General features: G+C 37.8%; 1 protein-coding gene and 1 non-coding gene across 3 annotated transcripts in view; one reads left to right on the top strand and one right to left on the bottom strand.

Annotated features, from left to right (window-relative positions):
- Positions 1–22,233, top strand: part of PRKD1 (protein kinase D1) — a 362,251-nt gene that overhangs the window by 105,053 nt on the left and 234,965 nt on the right. The window lies entirely within an intron of this gene.
- On the bottom strand, positions 13,405–13,507 carry LOC129013366 (U6 spliceosomal RNA). Its single transcript, XR_008493853.1, has one exon. It is a non-coding gene; the product is annotated as a U6 spliceosomal RNA (small nuclear RNA).

Raw genomic sequence — 22,233 nt, 5'->3', positions numbered from 1 at the left:
ACACAAATGCATACATGTACACACACACATTTAAATATATGACCCTTTACCTGACCAATGACTATGTCTTATAGTCTGTCAAGTGTCAGCTCAAAATTACTTTGCAGACCTTATATCTGCCACATAATACCCCTTTCTGAGCATACCTCTATCATATTGTAAATAAACAGTCTTTTATACATTATTTTGCCCTTTTGACTGTGTAAGTATTCGTATTTCATACATACCACATTTCCTGGTGCATGTAACCTGAGAAAATCTGTCTTCTGAAACTCAGGAAAGACCACATATCTTTGAATTCCACATTAAGGAAAACTGGCGCTTCACTAGATTTTGAACTAAAAGCCTTACATCTCTTTGGAAAATTTTTATACCCAATAAAAATTTGAAGCGTGGATATTCCAATCCTTCCATGAAATACAGCATTAATCTGAAAGGATCTTCTATTGAGGTGATAATTATCTGGCTTTTCAGTCTACTGACAAGTAGATATCTACTGAGTTAGTGTCCAGTTGAGTGAAAGAATATGGTGTCATCATTACTGACAAATGCTGGAATGTCTGCAATCATAAGGCTCTCTAATTAAAAAAATATATATATAAGTAAGACATATCCTCAAGGATATACCTAGAGATTTCATATGGCTGATTTCATAACTATCTCCAAATTACTGGCCTAGACTGGTAAGCAGTAAAGAATGTATTTAACAGGGTATCTGATAGAATAGTTTCATCAGTATAGTGAGTGAATTTCCTGCATATGAATATATTCTGTTGATGTCAGCCAAATTGTTTGTTTTTCAAGTACCATTTTTGAAAGATCATTTGACACACTGTTTATAATTGGAGAGCCTAACAATTTTTGCCTGAATATTGGTGCTGGGCCCTGAATAGAAAATGATGTTGATTCTAAATTGACTTCCAGTTGAGAGATCTCATTTATCAGGTAAGGAAAGAGGGCACTATGCTGCTCCTGCTCCTGTGACTTCAAAAGTGGTGGTTGGGGTTTCCAAGGGGGATGGGAAAGTTAAAAGTTAAGTTTACTTTTTAAATCATGTGGTGGTTCAAAATGATAAAGTATAGTTCTTACCTCTAATTTTCATAAATGGAAAATTGTGAATACTTGTTTTAGAAACTTGGACAAGCATTATTTAGCTTAGTTGGCTACCACTAAGTTTGATCCTTGTAGACTTTGGCAGAAGGTAGCAAGTGTGACAGAGGCTGTTTCTCTGAAATGATAAAGGAACATTAGAACATTTGGGTCCTATTATTTCCTTTTAAGAACCTTTCAAATACAGAATTGCTGGACCCTCACCGTAACTGATAACTCACTTAAAATTCACACAAACTGATTTAAAAATGCAAGGGCCTCAAGCACTGCATTCCAACTGTGCATATTCTAATTATACTGAATGCATGCAGTGTGTGTCCGAAGAATGTGTCAGCTTCTGGAGAACAGGGGGTGTTTCTAAGGCTTAGTCCCAGAGTTCTCAAATTGAACATTTGGAGAGCCAAAATACGCAATGGAAAATACACACAATCTTGCTGTTTTCAATTAGGAGTGAGCTCCTGTTTCTTCGACTTCAGCAGGTGGCTATTCATCATTCAAATGAAAAGTGTTTATTAATGTGAATGTGATATTTTGGAATTTTTATAATTGAGAATCAAATATTAAAAACTTTATCTTTCCTCTTCTATCAGCAACTTATAATGGTCTCATCCTAACGTTTCTGTCCTCTGACCTGCTACTTAAGAGCTTTTCAAAAGTGGACTTGACCTTCTTGCCTTTTATGTCAGTGGTCGGTTGTATAATGAGGACAGTGCTCCATTAAAGAGTGTTTTGTATTTGTATTTGTAGCACAAAAGAAGTGGCAATATAGTATTCATTCGATGATTCTGTCATTTAGAGCTATCAATTCAATGGGGTCAGGACCCAGGATATTTTAAAATTGTGAGCTTGTTTATATTTATTAATTAAATATATACTTTAACATCTGCATTTGAATGGGTTTTTCTTTTGCATTATTCTCGGAAAACATAGGCTCTGCAAATAACAAATATTAAAAATAATAGCTTGTGAATTCACTTGTGATGGTAATTTAACATATATCAAAATGGAATATTTTGTGATATTCTTTGTTTACAGACTGGCAAGTAATCACTGAAATATAAACCAAACCACACATTCACATAATGTGAAAATTATACAATTCTCTAATGATGTTGTTATTTACAGTGTCAAATGGAAAGCCAAGGAGAAAGTGAGTGCCTATTGGTACTCAGTGCTGGGCTTAGTTGATTCACACATAGTGTATTCAATTATTTCCAGGTGGAGTCCAAGCAAAATCAAACGTGTCTAAGGTCACCTAGCCTGTAAGTGTTAGAGTTGGGGCCTGTTTAATTCAAAATGTGACTTTTAAACCTGGCTGCATTGTTTCCAATTTTCAATCCATCTTTTGTTAATTTACCTTTGGCTTTACCTTAAAATTTCTTTGGAGAATTTTTTTGTAAAAAACATTTTGATTCTTCACAGAAATATCTAGCTCTTCTTTAGTTAGATGTCCCTTTAAGAATGTTGTGGGACTGAACTAAGAACTGTGGGAGTATTTTCTTTGTAAAAAGAATCAGTAAAGAATGTCCCTTTTGCATCCTAGCTGCTTGTGGGAGATTCCCTAAACAGAATAGTTTCCAGATATGCATGAACAAAACCCAGGATTCTGTGCTTAGATCTACATTTTTAAAAATGTTGATGAAAATCTAAATACTGTGTACCTAAAGTAAAGGGCAGAACATTAGCTGCCTGCAAACACAGTGATTGCTTTCTTCCTTAGGAAGCTAAGGATTTCTCAGCATGAGATTTTATTTATAAACAGTGCTGTCTCTCTTACAGGAGGTTCAAAATAAGGTCATCTTTTTGACTGTCCAGATTGAAGCACTAAAATAATTATTGCTCTGTTAACATGCTAGACAAACAGCAAAGCCATTTTGGATCTGAGCCTTTATTTGCTGAATTAGAAAGACATAAAGTGAATATTGACCCAAGAGAAATGCTCACTAAATGAAAAAGGAAAATTGTGCAATGCCCATAAGATGAAATTCAGATAATTTCTGAAGAAACCACTTGAAGGATTCTATAGAAATCATTCTGCGTAATTTGTTTTGAAGCTACTAAACTTGATCTGTCAGTGATTATTTTCTATAGCTCATGTGTAATGAAGACTTGCAGTCAGATGACTGAGCATTATTTATTCAAATGATTGTACAAGAAAAACAGATTGCTTTCCATAGTGACCTGGGAGGCCAAAAACATTGAAGATCTGGGCAGTGCATTAATCATAAAATTTAAAAAGAAAAAATAAATATGAAACAAATTGGTTCATGGAGTTAGTTGTAAAACCTGGTTGCTATGCTGAGTTACTGATTACAGGTATCACGGTCTCTATGAGAGGGTAGATGATTGCACTAGACTGGTGGTCTCTGTGGGTGATAAAGGCAAAGTGTTTAAAAGGTTGCTCTGACTGTGGAGTCTGTCTGCTTGAGGAGGTTGTGTGTGGGTGTGTGTGTGCAGGCACACATGGTCTCAGCTGTGCATCTGCAGGCATTCATGTGGAGGATGCTATTGTTTAACCCAGAATTGCCTAGAATTGCCATGTTGCAATCAGAACATTTGTATTATATTAACAATGGTTTATTATGATATTTTGCCCATCAGTAATTTTTAAAAGAGGGTGAATGTGTTCAAGAATTAGTTTGTGAACCTTTTTTCCTTTGTGTTGCTTTATAAGCCCTGAATGTCTATAAAAATTCCAGTGTGTCCCTGATTATGATTCTTTTTAAAATAAAGTCCTTTGTTTAATTTTGTGATTCAGTGTGTAAGGAGAGCGTGAATAGAATGAGAACTTAACTTGAACTCTGTCTCTATTCAAACTTAAAAGTCAGTATGTTATTCAGAAAGAACAGAAAACAGGCTAATATGATAGTCAGGATCTAGCAAAGCATCCGGTGCCTCACTAATAGACCTTAGTGAATTGAATGTTAGTGGAACCGTGGTTGCTGAGTACCTAACTCACATACCAAGAGCTGTGTACTCTGAGTTACCACGGAATTCTGGCTGCTGTTCATTCTCCCTCTTTCCTTTGGATTGATATCTTTCTGACAATCTTAAGATGTCTATCTTAGCTGTCTTCTCAATCTACACAATCTACCTTAGAGAATACAAGAACACAGTCGTGTATTTAATCATCCTCAGTGTTACCCTAAAATCTATTATGAACATGTGAAAATTCATTATATTTACCCTAACTTCTATTCTGAAGTTCAGTGTATCTCCTGTAATTATAAAGTCTCTATTGAACATCTCTAAGCATACTACACTCGAATTTCAAACTCAATGTATTCAAAGCTGACTTCATCTTTTCCCATTTCCCTCCATCACTGTTAATGACTTCCAGAGTTTAAGCTAGAAAGCTGCATCATCTTAACCTCTTTCCCCCATTACATCTCATCCTGCACAATCAGTGGGTTGCTGAGTACAACTCATTCCACCTCATCTGTGCCTCTTTCCTTGTTGATGTTGTCTCAATTCAAGCTCTGATCACATTTGAAGACTATGGCAATTACATGTGAACTGCTATTGCTTTTCTCCCTTCCCTTTCTTTACCTTTTTATTGTTGAAAATATTCTACCATTCCCTCCACAGGATTATCTTGTGGTTCCTTAGCGTGTTATACAAGGCCATTCAGCATCTGGCCCTAACTGGTTTATCTTCGCCATTATCCATATTCCCAGGAGATGCTGTGTTCCCAACCATACTGATCTGCTTATTATTCAATGAAAACACCTTTACTTGGTTGACTTCCTGCCATTCTCTTGTGTTATTAGTTGATTTTACCTGGAATTCCCTTCTCCCTTCTTTTCCTGTCAACTAGGGGAGCACGTACTCATCCTTAGGGTTCTTTTCTCTGACACAGAGTAAATATTTATTGTATAACTAAAAGTGTTTGGTCTCATCTATTCACTGAAGCCTTCTCAGAACACTTGGTACACACCTTTGTTACAACAGCATTTCATAGATTCTATTTTAATTACAGAATGTATGTGCTTTTTTCTGCTTAGCCTGTGAGTCCCTTTAAGGCTAGTGCCAAAGTTTATTAATCTTTTCCTAGCACATAGCCTGGTGCCTGCACATAGTAGGCTTTAAATAAATATTCACTGAGTCAGACCACCCAGGTAGTAGCCAGAAAGTTTTGCCTCTAGATTGGTGGTATGAATGAACCTTATTTCCAGGGGTAATGTGGGGTGTCCTTATGATTCTGTAACTGTTGTGTTTAGGGTGGATATGCCTCACCTTCTCATTGTGGAGGCTGAGTTTATAGTGGCTGAATCTTTTTGGAGAGACTTTCATATTAGAAATAACTGGCACTCTGTGTGGACCAACATCTTTTGAGACTTGAATGTCTGTGACAGTCTACAAATTAATATCAGTACCTTGAGGGCAAACTTCAGGGACTCTGCTTTTGTGTCCTTCATGGAGTTGAATTCATACTGTTGGTTCAGGTCAATAGTGTTTCATTGTTGTTGTTTTTACTTTTCATCTGGAAATAATTTCAAATTTACGGAAAATTTGCCAACAATAAAAATAACACAAAGAACATTCCTCTAGCTTTTACCTAGATTCATCTAAACATTTTACCACATTTGCTTTATTTTATTTTATTTTATTTTATTTTTTGAGATGGAGTCTCGCTCTGTCACCCAGGCTGGAGTGCAGTGGCACGGTCTCGGCTCACTGCAAGCTCTGCCTCCTGGATTCACGCCATTCTCCTCCCTCAGCCTCCCGAGTAGCTGGGACTACAGGCACCCACCACCACGCCCGGGTAATTTTTTGTATTTTTAGTAGAGACGGAGTTTCACTGCGTTAGCCAGGATGGTCTCGATCTCCTGACCTCGTGATCCGCCTGCCTCGGCCTCCCAAAGTGCTGGGATTACAGGCATGAGCCACCGCGCCCGGCCCCCATTTGTTTTATTATTTGTGTGCTCTCTCTCTTTCTGTCTCAGACTTTTTTAATTCCTGAACTGTCTGAGGATATTACGCACCATGGCCCTTTGCACCTATCCACATCAGTATGTATTTCCTAAGGATCAGGTATTGTTTTATATAACCACAGTGCAATGATCAATATCAATAAATTTGTCATTGATAAAATACCTTAACCTACCATTTATATTTCAGTTTTATCAATTGAGCCAATAACTTCCTTTAGACTATATTTTTCCTTCCAGTACAGGATACAGCCTTGGGTCAGGCATTGCATTTTGTTGTTGTCGCCTTATTTTCCTTTAATGCAGACGTTTACACAGCCTTTCTTTGTATTTTCTGACATTGACTTTTTGAAGAATACAGTGTACCCCCACCCCCTTTTTAATAGGAAATTTCTTATTTTGGGATTTGATAGGTCAGTAGATTTTGCTTATTTTTCTTAAACTAACTTGTAGTTAGACTTGAAGTACTAATGGGTTATTACTATATCTAGTATATCTACTATGTACATTAAAGTTATTACTTAATTTTCTTAGAGTAAATTGATAGTGTTTATGAAACTTCACCTAGAAATAGAACATCATTTAAAAAAAAGTTTACATCTAAGAGGAACAGATTGAATATGCCAATATTTTGTAAATAACTAGGCTCTTTCTGATACTGCAAGGAGAAATAAAATAACTATTATTGACTTTCCATTGATATTAAAACCAAACAAAATAGTTGTACTGGAGCATAGGTGAACTTTTTTTTTTTCAAATGAAGTATTCTTTTCAGTTTTGAAATGTTAAATGCCAAGAAGATTGAATTCTCTTTCAGACCCATATTTTGACCAATTAATTTATATTAAGTCTTTGAATAAAGGCTTTTGTTGTTATTTTGAGAAAAGTGCACAATTTTGACTACAGGTACTTAAAAATTAATTCCTTACAGAATGAAAACCTGAAGGTATTAAAACACAATACATGAATATTTAATAGATAGCAAATATTTAGACTGGTTAAACAAGAAAGAAAATTAACATCAAATTAAATAAACTGCTGTGGATATTTATCCCCAGTATTGGAGAGAATTGTGTGGTATGGTGTTTCTGTTTGTTGTTGTTTGTCATCTGTTCTGCCATCTCAGCTAAACTCATGAATTGAGAAGCAGCCTGGGCTTATTTCCACAACATTCAGACCTTACTGTGCATTTACACTTGCTTACAATATGCTTCTCTTTTCTTTCCAAGCATGGTCATCTTTCATTTTCACACCATAGGGTGCTCAGTACAGCCACCAAACACAGTGCAGTCAAATTGTCATAGGCAGCAAGGTAGAAGAAATACTGTCATTTTTTTTTTTTACAATTTTAATTTGTTTTTCTCTCTTCATTGTTTATGATAACCTCCTACAAACTTGAAAATAGCATTTCCTTCCCTGCTGTTTTTGTCATTTATGTTTGGAAGACAAGTCTTTTTTAAATGAAAAAATAGTTGCCTTTAGCTGAGAAGAAAAAAATGGCAAAGCTATACAATTTTATTTTCCTTTGTAATCACAATGTTTTCTTTTCTTTCTTTATTGGATTTTTGGGTGGACTTTATAAGAAGAATTAGGGAAGCAGTGGCTGGCAGAGGCAGGATAAGGCACTTGTGAGCATGACTCTGGAGTCTTGCTGCTTGGGTTCAAATCCTGGCATAGAAGTTTATCAGCCTAGTGATCTCCCACAGGTTACCTCATCTCTCTGTCCTCTATATTATCATCTGTAAAATGGAGATTACATAATGATATCTAACCATAAAATTAGAGGTCACAAGGATTTATTGAGTCAATACTTATAGATACTTAAAACTGTGTCTATAATATAGCAAATGGTATGTATTTGTTAAATAAAAATAAATCTCCTCCTTCCTCTTAATCTTATTATAGTCTTCATTTTTCCCTTGTGGTATGAGTTAGTGAAAACTAATGTTCACAGCTTTTCAGAGGGTCATCTTCAGAGAGATGGGGGACCTTTCACTGAAGAAGTCTGAATTTTTTTTGAAATCTTTTCAAATGTCAAAATGTGTTAGTTTGTCACACATCCTTGTACTTGGCTTAGTTGGGAGAAGGCATTATTAAAAGGTTACATATGTTTGTGTGCCAATGGGCCTCTGATCACTCACAGCATGCCCTCATTTTGAGTTGGCAGAAGCCCACTGTAGTTCTTGTGAAGAACATTTATGTTAGTTCAAAATTTCACAGATACCAGATATGTAAACTTGAAAGAAACATACTTTCAAAGATGACCCAAGGAAGCATGTCCTCAACCTTGCAGAAATGCTGAAGCCAACATAAAAAGTAAAGTATATAAATATATATTTGGAAAAATTAATTGTAATCCTTCAGGCATTAATATGTCATCTTTATCTAAATGTATTTAAAATGAATCATTTTGGGAGTCATCTTTATCTAAATGTATTTAAAATGAATCATTTGGGAGTATTTGGGTCCCCAAATACTACAAATATAGATAGTTCACATTTATTTTCCACTGAAGGCAGCAACAGAGAAAATATGGTCTCTTAGAATTCCAGGAATTTGAGGGCATTTCAATGTGTGGGAACCATTTTTTAGTAATCATAGGGTCACATAAAATAGATTATTTACACTATTGAGGACACAGTGTCCTGGATGACAGCTTTTACAATCCATTGAAATATAAAACTGTCAGCAAAGCTAAAGACACCCTGAAACCAAAGAGGTGCAAAGTCAGAGTAAATGTAAACTTCTGGTGATTTGTCATGATATGGCTGAGGCTATATTTTAAGAGAAAAAGCCACCTAGCACTTAAGGATAATAGAAAATTAAAAGAAGTTCATATGTTGGACTTCATATGATGAGAACTTGAAAAGCAAATTTATTACATTTACGGTAACATTTTTTCTCTTAACTATAATAACAATAGATTTAAATAACAATAAAACATTTTTAAAAACAATGAAATCATCTCCCTACCACCATGTGTCTGTTGTCATTCCTGAATGTGTGGCACATAGTTATTTGCTTTTTTGGGCATTTTGGTAGCTCAGGAAGCTTGGTTTTCTTTCTGTACTGATTTCCCAAAACTGCTGATAAAAAGCTTCTAAGAAGAGTTTCAATGAGCTATTGACATGACTAAGCTGTTGTTTATTTATTTATTTATGTATTGAGATGGAGGCTCTTGGTCTCGTTCTGTTGCCCAGGCTGGATTGCAGTGGCGAGATCTTGGCTCACTGCAACCTCCAACTCCCTGGTTCAAGTGAGTCTCTGGCCTCAGTCTCCCGAGTAGCTGGGATTATAGGCACGTGCCATGACACCCAGCTAATTTTTGTATTTTTAGTAGAGACGGGGTTTCACCATGTTGGCTAGGATGGTCTCGATCTCCTGACTTTGTGATCCGCCCACCTCTGCCTTCCAAAGTGCTGGGATTACAGGTGTGAGCCACCGTGCCCGGCCTGACATGACTAAGTTGTTTATCAAAATGCTCCCTTTGCTTATACCTATATTGAAGGCAGCAAGAATGTCTTAAGCTAATGAAGAAATGAGTATTATTAATATGTAAAGAAGAGGTACCACATTTAAACTGGTCGACGTAAATACCATCATAATTTCTGTAGTTTACTGGAAAATAAACATGGGGCTGGAATTGTGCTATTTGAGAAGCGCAGTTGGAAGTGTTTCATGGACTATGCATCTACTTAGACTTTTAAAGTATATACATTCTTAATAGTCACTTAGGAAGAACCTTGAGACCGGGAGACATGTTCCACTATCCAGAAAGGGTGGATGTTACAAGATGTGTTAAGCTGAATCCTTAGTGAATGTTCCATTGCATAGTACTGTAAATTGTTCCAGGATCTTATAATGGTTAGACTACTATGAATAAATTTCTCACACATTTTGTTTTGTTTTTTCATGAGTTTGTGCTAAAGACATGTATTTTATACCTAGATTTTCCGTCTCTCTGTCATGGTTTCCATCTTGCTCTCAACAATTTCCCTCTAGGGACATTTTGATCGTCTGGAATGGAGAGGTGAGAATATGCTGGAAGGATATAAATCATGAGACTCTACAGTGTTCATGTTAACTATGATTTACTAGAGGAATAGAAAGAAATAACTAATTATCTTATGTTTAATTTGTCTTAAATAATTTAGATGTTTCTAATGGTAGTCTTGCCATGACAAGATTAATTCTTTACTGTTGTAGTGTGCAATCAACTGTGGAATTTTTTTTCCTTGATGATTATAAGGTCGTTTGATGCACTTTTTTAAGAAGGCTTTTCATTTTAAAGTCAGTGAGAAACCTCTCAAATAGATCTGAATTAACCAGGGCACTTGGAGCCTTAGTTGATTTTAATGACACAATTTAGAAAATGAGAATCAACACAAAACACTTTGGGTTTGTTCATCTATGTTAATACGTGCATTCTGTCATCTTCCTTTAGACTGGCACTTATTTAAATATTAAACCATCCTTTACACTGTTTATATGGTGATACAGTTCAAGTTGGCTCTTTCCTATATTTTGCTTAGTCATTAAAAATTTTGCATATAGTTAATTAAATTGCATAAAATATAATTAGCTTAGTTTCGCGTGCTAAGGAATCAATGAGAGAAGAGAACAGATTCAAGGTTTTTGTAGTGAGTAGATACAAAGCTGTATTTGTGTCGGTGCCAGCAATGGAGGCAGCAGGGAATCATTGAGACAGGGCAAGCAGCCAGCCTGGGATCTGAGCCTAAGCTGAGTGGAGAGGGTTTTGCATATACCTTTGAAAAAGTGCATCAAAGTCAGGTGTGCAGACTGCAGTTGGAGCACATGCAGGCATAAGAAGTTAGCTATTCAGAACTTTCAGGTGCCCAGACAGGGCAGGGAAAAAGCCCAGTTCCTTAGTATACTGTAAGGTAGTCAGGATCCAAGAATCCGTAAGAACTTGATACTGTCAGAACAGAACTAGGGCACCACTAGCGAGAAGACATTGATAGTCAGCCAGCACTGCGCTCCTGACTTGGGAGGTTCTTAAGTGCCTTTTGTTAGACTCCAGGCTGAAACTTGGAAAGAGGGAGATGCGGTAATTTGCCACACCTGGCAAACCCTGACCCAGTGTTGTTGCCATACCCACATCTGACTGGGGTTGGCAATGATTAATTAAGTAGTGGGACAGACAATACAGTCAAGTGAGGTCGTGAGCAAAATAACTGTTTTATTTGTGGTTCCTTCTCTACTACTTTGATATTTTAACTTTAAAATGAAGCTGCAAGGGAGTTTAGCTGGTAAAGAGAAAATAAAAAGTCAGGTTGGAGAGAAGTCTGCACATATCCATTCATTAATTCAGTCTTTCATTCAGCAAATATATTTTGAATACCTTAGTATGTAATTACCCAAAGTAAATGAATATTCATTCATCTTTGAAATTCAAATTCCATTTTGCTAATGAACAGCCCAATATTTACCCAGAGGTACAGAGGTAGCAGTGGCAAAACTAATTTGATCCCTAACTTTTTTTTGTTTATACAGTTCAGGTCTCTGCAAAGTCCTGGCGGGAACCAAAAGGTGGGTTGATCTTGGCTATGAACATCGTCTGACAGAGCAAGAAATGGTAGATATAGTAATTGGATGTGTAATGTACATTGAGAGTCAGTGTTCACTTAACAGGTCAGAGTGCAAGCATGCTGACATTGTTGGTATTAATTGCTAATATCTATTGAGTGTTTCAAATGTGCTAGGCCCTGTGGTATTAAGCAAGTTTCTTCCATTACCTCATCTAACAGTTTAAGTAGAAATAGGTGCTCTTTGGGTAGTGTCTGTCTCCGCGGCCCTACAGATTTGGCCTCACCCTCTCCCTAGAACTGTAATGAGATTAATCACATTTGGGCATCTACTCACAACACACAGTCCTAAAGAGCAGCATAAAATTCTTATCTGGCTCAGGTCCTCTGGGAAGTCAGCCTGAAGAATTCAGATTTTCCCTATTATATTTGTGATGTTTCACCATCTGATGGGCAAGATGTTTTGTCTTTTGTATATAAAATTTAAGTAACTGTACCAGCATCAAATATGTACTTCCAGTTGTAAATGTATGTAGATCAGTTTTCATATTCAAGAATTTAACATTTTAAAGTTGATTTTGGGCTTTCCCACATACAATTGTCTCCTCTTTTTATAAATAAAGATATGCTTTTGCATAGACACTTAAGTTTCCAGAGTATTTTTGTAGTTTCTAGAATGCATATTTTCATTTTATCTTAAATAGATGAGAGAAGTTTTTTGTTGTTGTTTTTTTGAGACAGAGTTTCGCTCCTTTTGCCCAGGATGGAGTGCAATGGCATGATCTCAGCTCATTGCAACCTCCACCTCCCAGGTTCAAGCAATTCTTCTGCCTCAGCCTCCTGAGTAGCTGGAATTACAGGCATGTGACACCATGCCTGGCTAATTTTTTGTATTTTTAGTAGAGACTAGGGTTTCACCATGTAGGCCAGCTGGTCAAGAACTCCTGACCTGAGGTGATCCACCTGCCTTGGCCTCCCAAAGTGCTGGGATTACAGGTGTGAACCACGAAGCCTAGCTAGATTAGATAAGTTTTAACAAAAAATATAACTGATATGGTTTGGCTCTGTGTCCCCACCCAAATCTCATCTCGAATTGTAATTCCCATGTGTGGAGGGAAAGAAGTGATTGGATCATGGGGCCAGTTTCCCCTATGCTGTTCTCCTGATAGTGAGTGAGTTCTCACAAGATCTGATGGTTTTATACATGGTACTTTTTCCTGTGCTCTCACTTCTCCTCCTGCCTCCTTGTGAAGAAGTGCCTGCTTCCCCTTCACCTTCCGCCATGATTGTAGGTTTCCTGAGCCCTCCCTAGACATGCAGAAGCTCTTTCCTTTGTAAATTATCGAAGTCTGGGTATTTCTTTGTAGCAGTGTGAAAATGAACTAATACGATAACTGAACGCTTTCCTCCTGAGAGGAGGAATAACATGGTGAACGTAGTGTTTGCAGATTTTGTACTCAAGCAAGTTATTTTAAGGATTGCTCTTTTACATATTAAAGTCAAATTATATTCAATTTAGTGTTCCGGTTATATCTAGGTATAGGTAGTTTTGCTAATGATTTCCTGTATGTTGTATGTGTCCTTTTAATAAGGCTTGGGTCTTTTTTTTAGCCGTGATAATTATAATATGGAGTTGTAAGACATAATACAAAGATATCCTTTGTAACTCTGCATGTTTTTTCTCAATGACATTTTGCAAAACTCTAGTTTAGTATCATAGCTAAGATATCAATATGGGCACACAATCCAGATTTCCGAAGTTTTATGTGTTCTCTTTGGGGGGGGTGTGTGTGTGTGTGTATTTAGTTATATAAAATAAAAATATGAAACACATAACAAATTTGTGTGTCATCCTTGTGTAGGTATGATGCTAATCTCACTATTGTCCAATTTTAGTACATGTGCTAAAGAAGTGGGCACAGGCCTGGGGTTTCTTATGCATCAGAACTGGCTTCATTACTCAGTGATGAGAGCAATTGTTTGGGGTATAATGCTCTGAATTTACTGTCTTGAAATCCTTGATTTTGTATTTGTATTTATGTTTTATAAGTGAAGTCTGGTGGGATAATGGAACATGCCCAAGACTTGAAGTCTTGGTTCAGGTGACTACTTGTGCTGTTGTCCACTTCTGGCTTCCCCACCACTGAAGACCCCAAGCCCAACCTGGCCTCTTCTTCCCTGCTCCTGCGCAACAACTGCTGCTGTCCTCAGCGCCTGGCAGAGAGGATCAGGGTCTGAAGCAAGAGCCCCATAGGTCTTAGAACAGGGCATTGATGTGTCCACCCCTTCTAGGAGTGTCACTGTGATGCCTCAGTGGGGCAAACCTCTCACTCCTGAACTAGATGCTTAATGCATCCTTGTGTAGGGACTGTAGTGCTTCTGGGGGTCATCCTTCTGCTTGTGGGCTGGGGCAGTAGAGTTGTGTGTGGGAAGGGAGATGCCCAGCTCCTCTCCTAGGTGGTGCAAAGATCATTGCTCTGGCAGCTGGAAGGAGAGAGAACTCAGCCGCTAGCCAGTGGGCAGTTTGTGTGAGCTGTGGGTGCGCATGTGGGGTAGAACCCTGGAAGGTCTGCATTTATTGTGCAGATATCCCTGTGCCTGAAGGATGTCAAGTAGCAAATAACACCATGGCAGGCTGAGGGGAAGCTGCGGAAGAAAGGAAAACACTTGATATTTTAGTACCTTTAATGGCACTTTTCCTCTGCTTTATGAACAAGGGGCCCTGCAAATTATGTAGCCCATTCTGATAAGCATAGTGTTATCTTCAGCAATCATTTACTATACACAGTGCCCACTTGTTTTCATTGCATCATCCTATATTTGCTTCAAATCTCAGTGACATAATAAGAAGATATTCAGTGAGACTGTGTGGAGACTAGAGCAGCACAAAACCCATAATGATATAAATATGTGGTGGAAAATTACAATAAAACCCTTGCATCTTCCACTTTAATTTTGCCTCAAGGAAATGGCAAAATGCCCAGCTGGCAATAACCAGTTCCAAATGAGCTGCCAAAACTACTAGGTGCTGAAATACATAGTTTGTTGCACTTCCCCATTTTGGTGCCTGACTATAGGTTTTGAGGTGGCATTTTAAAGCCAGAGCAGGTGCCTGCCACCTGGAAGCATTTTCTTAAGTGCCAAGCTAATGTCACCACAATAAGACCAATGAAGTGTATTTTTAAATAACATTGAAGCTGCTTTACATGTGTATACATATCTATTGAAATACATCCTAAATAGGCCTAAAATGTTTTCATCTGGAATTCAAAGGGATATGATTTGTGTCTTGGAACAATGAAAGATTCTTATAAAAAGGAGCATGCTGATGGAAAACATTTAGATAAAATATTTGAAAAGTTTGTAAATGTAGATTGAAGTATTAGCATAAGAAAATTAGATTGCTTTACCTTAGAACCTGACATTAGAGGTGCTGAGGTGACGGTGAAGAATACATACAGGCACACATCTTTATATTACTGTTCACTTGATTGTGCTTTGCAGATTGTGCATTTTTTTTACAATTCAAGGTTTGTGGCAACATTGCATCAAGCATGTCTATTGTTGCCGTTTTTCCAATAGCACATGTTCAATTCAAGTTTCTGTGTCATGTTTTGGTAATTATCACAATTTTTCAAACTTTTATTATATTTTTATGGTGATCTGTGATGAGTGATTTTTGTAATTACTGTTGTAATTGTTTTGATATACCAAAAATTGTGCCCATATAAGACAGCAAACTTAAGTGTGTGTGTTCTGACTGGTTCATCCACTGGCTGTTCCCCATCTCCCTCCTTCTCTTTAGGCCTCTCTATTCCCTGATAAACAACAATATTGAAATTAAGCCAATTAATAACTCTACAATGACTTCTAAGTGTTAAGTGAAAGGAAGAGTCACATGTCTTTCATTGTAAATCAAAAGCTATAAATGATTAAGCTTAGTAAGGGTGGCCTCTTGTGCCAAACACTTAGCCAAATTGTGAGTGCCAAGGAAAAGTTATTGAAGGAAATTAAAAGTGCTACTCCAGTGAACACACAAATGATAAGAAAACAAAACAGCCTTACTACTGATAGGGAGAAAGTTTTAATGGTCTGGATAGAAGATCAAAGCAGCCACAACATACCCTTAAGCCAAATCCTAATCCAGAGCAAGGTCCTAACTCTCTTCAATTCTGTGAATGTTGAGAGAGGTGAGGAAGCTACAGAAGAAAGTTGAAAGCTAACAGAGTTTGTTTCATAAGGTTTAAAGAAATAAGCCATCACCATAACATAAAAGTGCAAGGTGTAGCAGCAAGTGCTGATGTAGAAGCATCAGCAAGTTATCCAGAAGATCTAGCTAAGATCATTGATGAAGGTGGCTTCACTAAATAACAGATTTTCAGTGAAGACAAAACATCCTTCTATTGGAAGAAGAAGCATCTAGGACTTTCACAGCTAGAGAGGAGAAGTCAATGCCTGGCTTCAAAGCCTCCGAGCACAGGCGGACTCCCTTGTTAGGGGCTAAAGCAGCTGGTGACTTTAAGTTGAAGCCAGTGCTCATTGACCATTCTGAAAATCCTGGGGCCTTTAAGATTTATGCTAAATCTATTCTGTCTGTGCTCCATAAATGGAATAAAACCTGTGTGATAGCACATCTGTTTGCAGCATGGTTTCTGAATATTTTAAGCCATGGTTAAGACTTACCATTCAGATAAAAAAGATTCCTTTCAAAATATTGTTTTTCGTTGACAATGCACCTGGTCACCCAAGAGTTCTGGTGGAGATGGACAAGGAGTTAAATGTTTTCATAGCTGTTAATGGAACTCCATTCTGCAGCCCATGGATCAGAGAGTAATTTCAACTTTCAAGTGTTATTGTTTAAGAAATATATTTCATAAGACTACAGCTGCCATTGATATAGTGATTTCTCTGATAGATCTGGGCAAAGTAAATTGAAAACATTTTGGATAGGAATCACCATTCTAAATGCCATTAAGAATCTTCATGATTCATCAGAGGTGGTTAAAACCGTAACATTAAGAGGAGTTTGAAAGAAGTTGATTCCAACACTTATGGATGACTTTGATGGGTTCAGGACTTCAGGAGAGGAAGTAACTGCAGATGTGGTTAAACTATCAAGAGAACTAGAATTAGAAGTAGAACCTGAAGGTGGTTCATGCCTGTAATTCCAGCACTTTGGGAGGCCAAGATGGGCAGATCGCCTGAGGTCAGGAGTTCTGACCTCCATCTCTACTAAAAATACAAAAATTAGCTGAGTGTGGTGGCAGGTGCCTGTAATCCCAGCTACTTGGGAAGCTGAGGCAGGAGAATTGCTTGAACCCAGGAGGCAGAGGTTGTAGTGAGCTGAGACAACACTATTGTACTGCAGCCTGGGCGACAAGAGCAAAACTCCCGTCTCAAAAAAAAAAAAAAAAAAAAAAGTGTAGAGCCTGAAAGTAGGACCGAGTTGCTGCAATCTAATGATTAAACTTGAATGGATGACTAGTGGCTTCTTATGGATGAACAAATGAAGTCATTTCTTTTGATAGAATCTAGAATGTACTCCTGGTGAAGATTCCATTAACATTATTTAAATGACAACAAAGGATTTAGGGTTTTACATAAACTTAGTTAATAAAGCAGTGGCAGGATTTGAGAGGATTGACTCCAATGTTGAAAGACATTCTGCTGTGGGTAAAATGCCTTCAAACAGCATCACATACTACAGAGAAATCTTTCATGAAGAGTCAATTGATGCAGCAAACATCATTGTTGTCTTATGTTAAGAAATTGGCTGTGAGGCACGGTGACTCATCCCGTAACTCTAGCACTTTGGGAGGCCAAGGCGGGTGAATCACTTGAGGCTAGGAGTTCGAGACCAGCCTGGCCAACATGGTGAAATCCCGTCTATACTAGAAATACAAAAATTAGCCAGTCTTGGTGGCACACACCTGTAATCCCAGCTACTCGGGACACCAAGGCATGAGAATTGCTTGACCCCAGGAGGTGGAGGTTTCAGTGAGTCGAGATCACGCCACAGCATTCCAGCCTGGGCGATAGAGCAAGACTCTGTCTCAAATAAAAAAAAAAAAGAAAAGAAGAGAAATTGGCCTGGTATGGTGGCTCATGTCTGTAATCCCAGCACTTTGGAAGGCTGAGGCGGGTGGATCACTTGAGCTCAAGAAGTGTGAGGCCAGCCTGGACAACATGGCGAAACCTCATCTCTACAAAAAAATACAAAAATTAGCCAGGCATGGTGGCATACACCGGTAGTCCCAGCTACTTGGGAGGCTGAGGTGGGAGGATCATTTGAGCCTGGGTGGCAGAGGTTGCAGTGAGCCAAGAAATTGCCACTGCACTCCAGCCTGGGCCATGGAGTGCGACCCTGTCTCAATTAAAAAAAAAAAAAAAAAAAAGAGGAAATTGCACAGCCACCTCAGCCTTCAGCAGTCACCACTGTGAGCAATCGGCAACCATCAATATTGAGACTAGATTCTCCACTGGCAAAGAGATTAGGACTCCCTGAAGGCTTAGATCAAGAATCCCCAAACCTTAAACCATAGACACAATAGGAGTTGAGCAGTGGGCCAGTGAGCATTACCATCTGAGCTCTGCTTTCTGGCCTTCTGTCAGATCAGCGGCATTAGATTCTCATAAGAGCCTGATGATCTGAGGTGGAGGTGGAACAGTTTCACCTTGAAATCATCCCCTGTCAAGAGACAACTGGAGACGATTGTCAGCATTTTTTAGCAATAAAGTATTTTTTTTTCATTAAGGCATGTGCATTTTGTTTTAGACATAATGCTTTGCAGACTTAATTGACTACAGTATAGTGTAAGCATAGCTTTTATATGCATTGGGAAACCTGAAAATTTGTGTGACTTGCCATATTGTGACAATATGGTTTTATTGGTTTTATTGTTGTGATCTGAACTGAATCCACAACATGTTCAATGTATTCCTGGCACGTTTTTATAACATTTCAATCTTTGAGACCAAAGGACCTCTCTTGTTTCAGTTGCAAAAGTATGTCTGTTTTGGTGCCTGTAAATACATTTACAAATCTGATGCCTTCAGGATGCTTACAGGCAGTCCTTTGTCTCCAATTAAGCTTTTTCTTTTCTTTAAGTTTTCAGTAGAATATTCCAGGAATCTCTGCATACTTCAGGAGTTTTCAAGGTTAGTTTTTTGTTTTAATACTTGCGTGAACAGTCTGAACCATTTTCTAATGTTCATCTAACCAAACAACTACTTTATTTATTGTTCTGCCTGACCTGTAATGTAATCTGCATAATGCGCCGGCTGTTTTCTGATTCATACTACATATTTCAGATTGGATCTACTTGTTGTATTTTTTTTTTTCCTGCAACCTGAAGGCCAGGCAGAGAGGGGTCATTGAAATCTAGGATTTGTAAGATTGTATTTTAATCAGTTTCACAGCATACCCTCCTTCTCCGAAGCCTATTGCCCAATCTAAGAATGAGATAAAAATAAACTGAATTGTCCTTACTCACTTTCACGAAGTTGCTAGTTAGAAGCAAAATGTCCAATCCATCCTGTAGGAAGAAGAAAGAGACCCAGCAATGGGCCCAGATAATCTGTAAATTGCATATTTAACGTAGGAATAATCATGGCTCTTGTGATTGAGATCTTTTCAGTATATTTGGTGGAAGTAAACTGTTAGTGTCCTCCAGTGGTTGATGAGATCCGCTTCTTGCCTTGCTTTCCTCTCCTGGGCATTTATTTGCTAAGCAGATTGATCTATTTAGTGCATCTGTGTCTGGGTGGGTGATGTCTCCACTACTACAGTACACTCTTCCATATTTATTATTTCACTAACAATTACTTCCACTTTCTCGTTTTTCCCTCCTCTGGCTTGTTCTCATGCTCTATCTTGCCATAACTTAAGTTTTCTTCTCTCCTCCTCGTTGCATATTCCCCTTCATTGGCAACTTACAAGTACTTACATCACCTTGCGATGACTCACACTTTCTGTTAATAATGAAAAGTGATCATGTTCTAGAGAGCAGAGCCCATGCTCTGGAGGCAGCCTGCCAAGGGTTGAATCCTGGCTCTTGGCTCTACCACCCATCAGCTCACTAGCACTGTGAACTTGGACAAGTTTTTTAACCTCTCCTTGCCTACCTTTCTGCATCTGAAAAATGCAATACTCTAGTTCCCACCTCATAGAGATGCTGTGAAGATTAAAGGAGTTATTCTACATTATGGATTTAGAACAATTGGTGGCACGTAGTAAGTGCTCAACAACTGTTAGCCATTGTTATTAGTTAATTTCATTTAGCTCAGTTGTATGACCATTCATTCAGCCTTCTGTTAGCATTCTATTTTTCTGGCAACACCTATTGATATCCCAGATAATTAACTTTCTTTTTTTGTAATGCATTTAGAAAATGCTGCTCTTTGAAGTAAGTTAAGTGTTGCCATTTTTCTCTGTTATTTTGCAAGGAGGACAGCTTGAGTTGGAACATCTAGAAGTAAAATCTCTCCGTTACGGTCAAATACCTCTTAGTATCCCTCAGCCAATGGGTGTAATTTTTACTTCTTCCCCCGACCAATCTAATAGAGTTGAACATCTTGCTACTGCAGGTGTCACCTGCTTACTATTAATAGCAGCATGGTCAATACCTAGGAGGTTGTAGAAATGCAGATCAGAGGACACGCTGCAGACCAACTGAATGATAATCTATAGTCTAACAAGATATCAATGTTATTCTTAAGGCTATTAAAATTTGAGAAGCACTATACCAACATTTCTAGGTCGAGAGCACCATAATTCTGCTCTAGGGAAATAGGAAGAAACCAACCTGAATTCTATTTTAATAACACATAATATTGACTATTTCTACAATTTAGCACTTTAAGCCCTATGAGATTTCCTGGAAAACCTATATTGGCATTCTCTTGGGTGTAATTGTTATCGATTAATGTCATGATTAAAAGTACAGCTTAGGTCTACTGGGAGTTTTAGCTCACTGAAAGGAAAAAAACAAACAAACACCTCATTGATCTGAAGCCCTCAGTCAGTCATTCTTAGCTTTTCAGAAAATACTTCAGATAAATAGCAATAATCTTAGCACTGAGAGGTTTGTCTCAAGGGATAATCTTTCTAACAATGACTTGCATTGATTAAGTTCATTGCTTTTTAACTGTTCACTATATTACTGTGGTAACTCTATTTTAAACACTAGGATGCATTTTTTTTTTTTTTTTATTTGGATTGTGTATGGGTAAAGTAGCACAAGGAGGCATATTTGGGCTTCTTGTACTACTGGTGAATTACTTGTTGAGAGTCTAATGCTCCTGTTTTCTAAATATTGCTTTGTTGAGACAAGGGTCTGGAAAAAAGGAGACATTGGACATGTTCGTGGGTTAGACAGCATTAAGAAAATCAGGCAACTGTTATGATTCTTGGTATCAGTGTCAGCTCTCCAGAAAGGACTAAAAGTGCTAGATTTACTAGCTGGAGAACATTGCTTGTTTAACAGTTTACTCTTGTGAATCTTGTGTAGCAGTGTTGTTAGACTGTTCTCTTGCCTTTTGCATACATTTTTTTTTTTTTTTTTTTAGTTTTGCTCTTGTTGCCCATACTGGAGTACAATGGCCTGATCTCGGCTCATTGCAACCTTCGCCTTCTGAGTTCAAGCAATTCTCCTGCCTCAGCCTCCCCAGTAGCTGGGATTACAGGCGCCAACCACCATGCCCGACTAATTTTTGTATTTTTAGTAGAGATGGGGTTTTGCCATGTTGGCCAGGCTGGTTTCAAACTCCTGACCTAAGGTGATCCGCCCCCCTCTGCCTCCCAAAGTGCTGGGATTACAGGCGTGAGCCACCGCACCCGGCCGCATACATTTGTTTTTATGGGTGGTTGAAACATTTGGAAAATCTTCAGCTCACTGCTTACTGTGGTTACAGGATAGCAAGAAAGATAAAGAGATTGGGTTTAGGCATTTCGAATTTGGCTTTAAATGAACCCAGTTGCAGATGTTAAATAGTGATATTAAGTCAGTCTAACTATTAATATAAAATGATGTTCAAATGTTATAGAACAGCATATAAGTAATTGAAAAACAAAAGATCATTATTTTACCCCTAATTACTAGCCTTGGAGTATGGGTCAACCTTTCCACATCCCTCACCTTTCACATGCAATAAGATGCTCAGTGAATCCCAACAATTGTCCTTTTCTTAGAGTCTCAAGTTCTTATCCTCTGTTTTTATTAGAACAGCTGTGTTTCCAGCTTGGATTATTTCTACCTCCTACTTAAACTGTTGCAATTCATGGGTCATTTACTCCTTCAGAGTTACCAACTATGTTTTTAACAAGTTGATAATGCTAATATAGAGTTACAATTTTGATATTAACTAGATAAAAAAATTAAAACTTGGTGACTTCTCATTGTCAGTAAACAAAAAAATCATTTCCCAATCTGGTCAATTAAAATTCCCAAAAATGGTCCTAGTTTACCTTAAAATATTCTTGCTAGACCTTCCTGAGTATGAACCTTGTGTGCCATCAAAATGAGACTGTTTATTCTAGTCCATATGTACATTGTATTTCACAATATTTGGACCTTAGCTGTGTTTTTCCCTCCATCTGGAATGGTCTACTCATAATTTCTGCCCACTGAAATACTTCTTATCCTTCA

Source organism: Pongo pygmaeus, chromosome 15, assembly GCF_028885625.2.
Source record: "Pongo pygmaeus isolate AG05252 chromosome 15, NHGRI_mPonPyg2-v2.0_pri, whole genome shotgun sequence".
Classification (NCBI taxonomy): Eukaryota; Metazoa; Chordata; class Mammalia; order Primates; family Hominidae; genus Pongo; species Pongo pygmaeus.
This window is presented reverse-complemented; position numbering and strand designations above follow the sequence as displayed.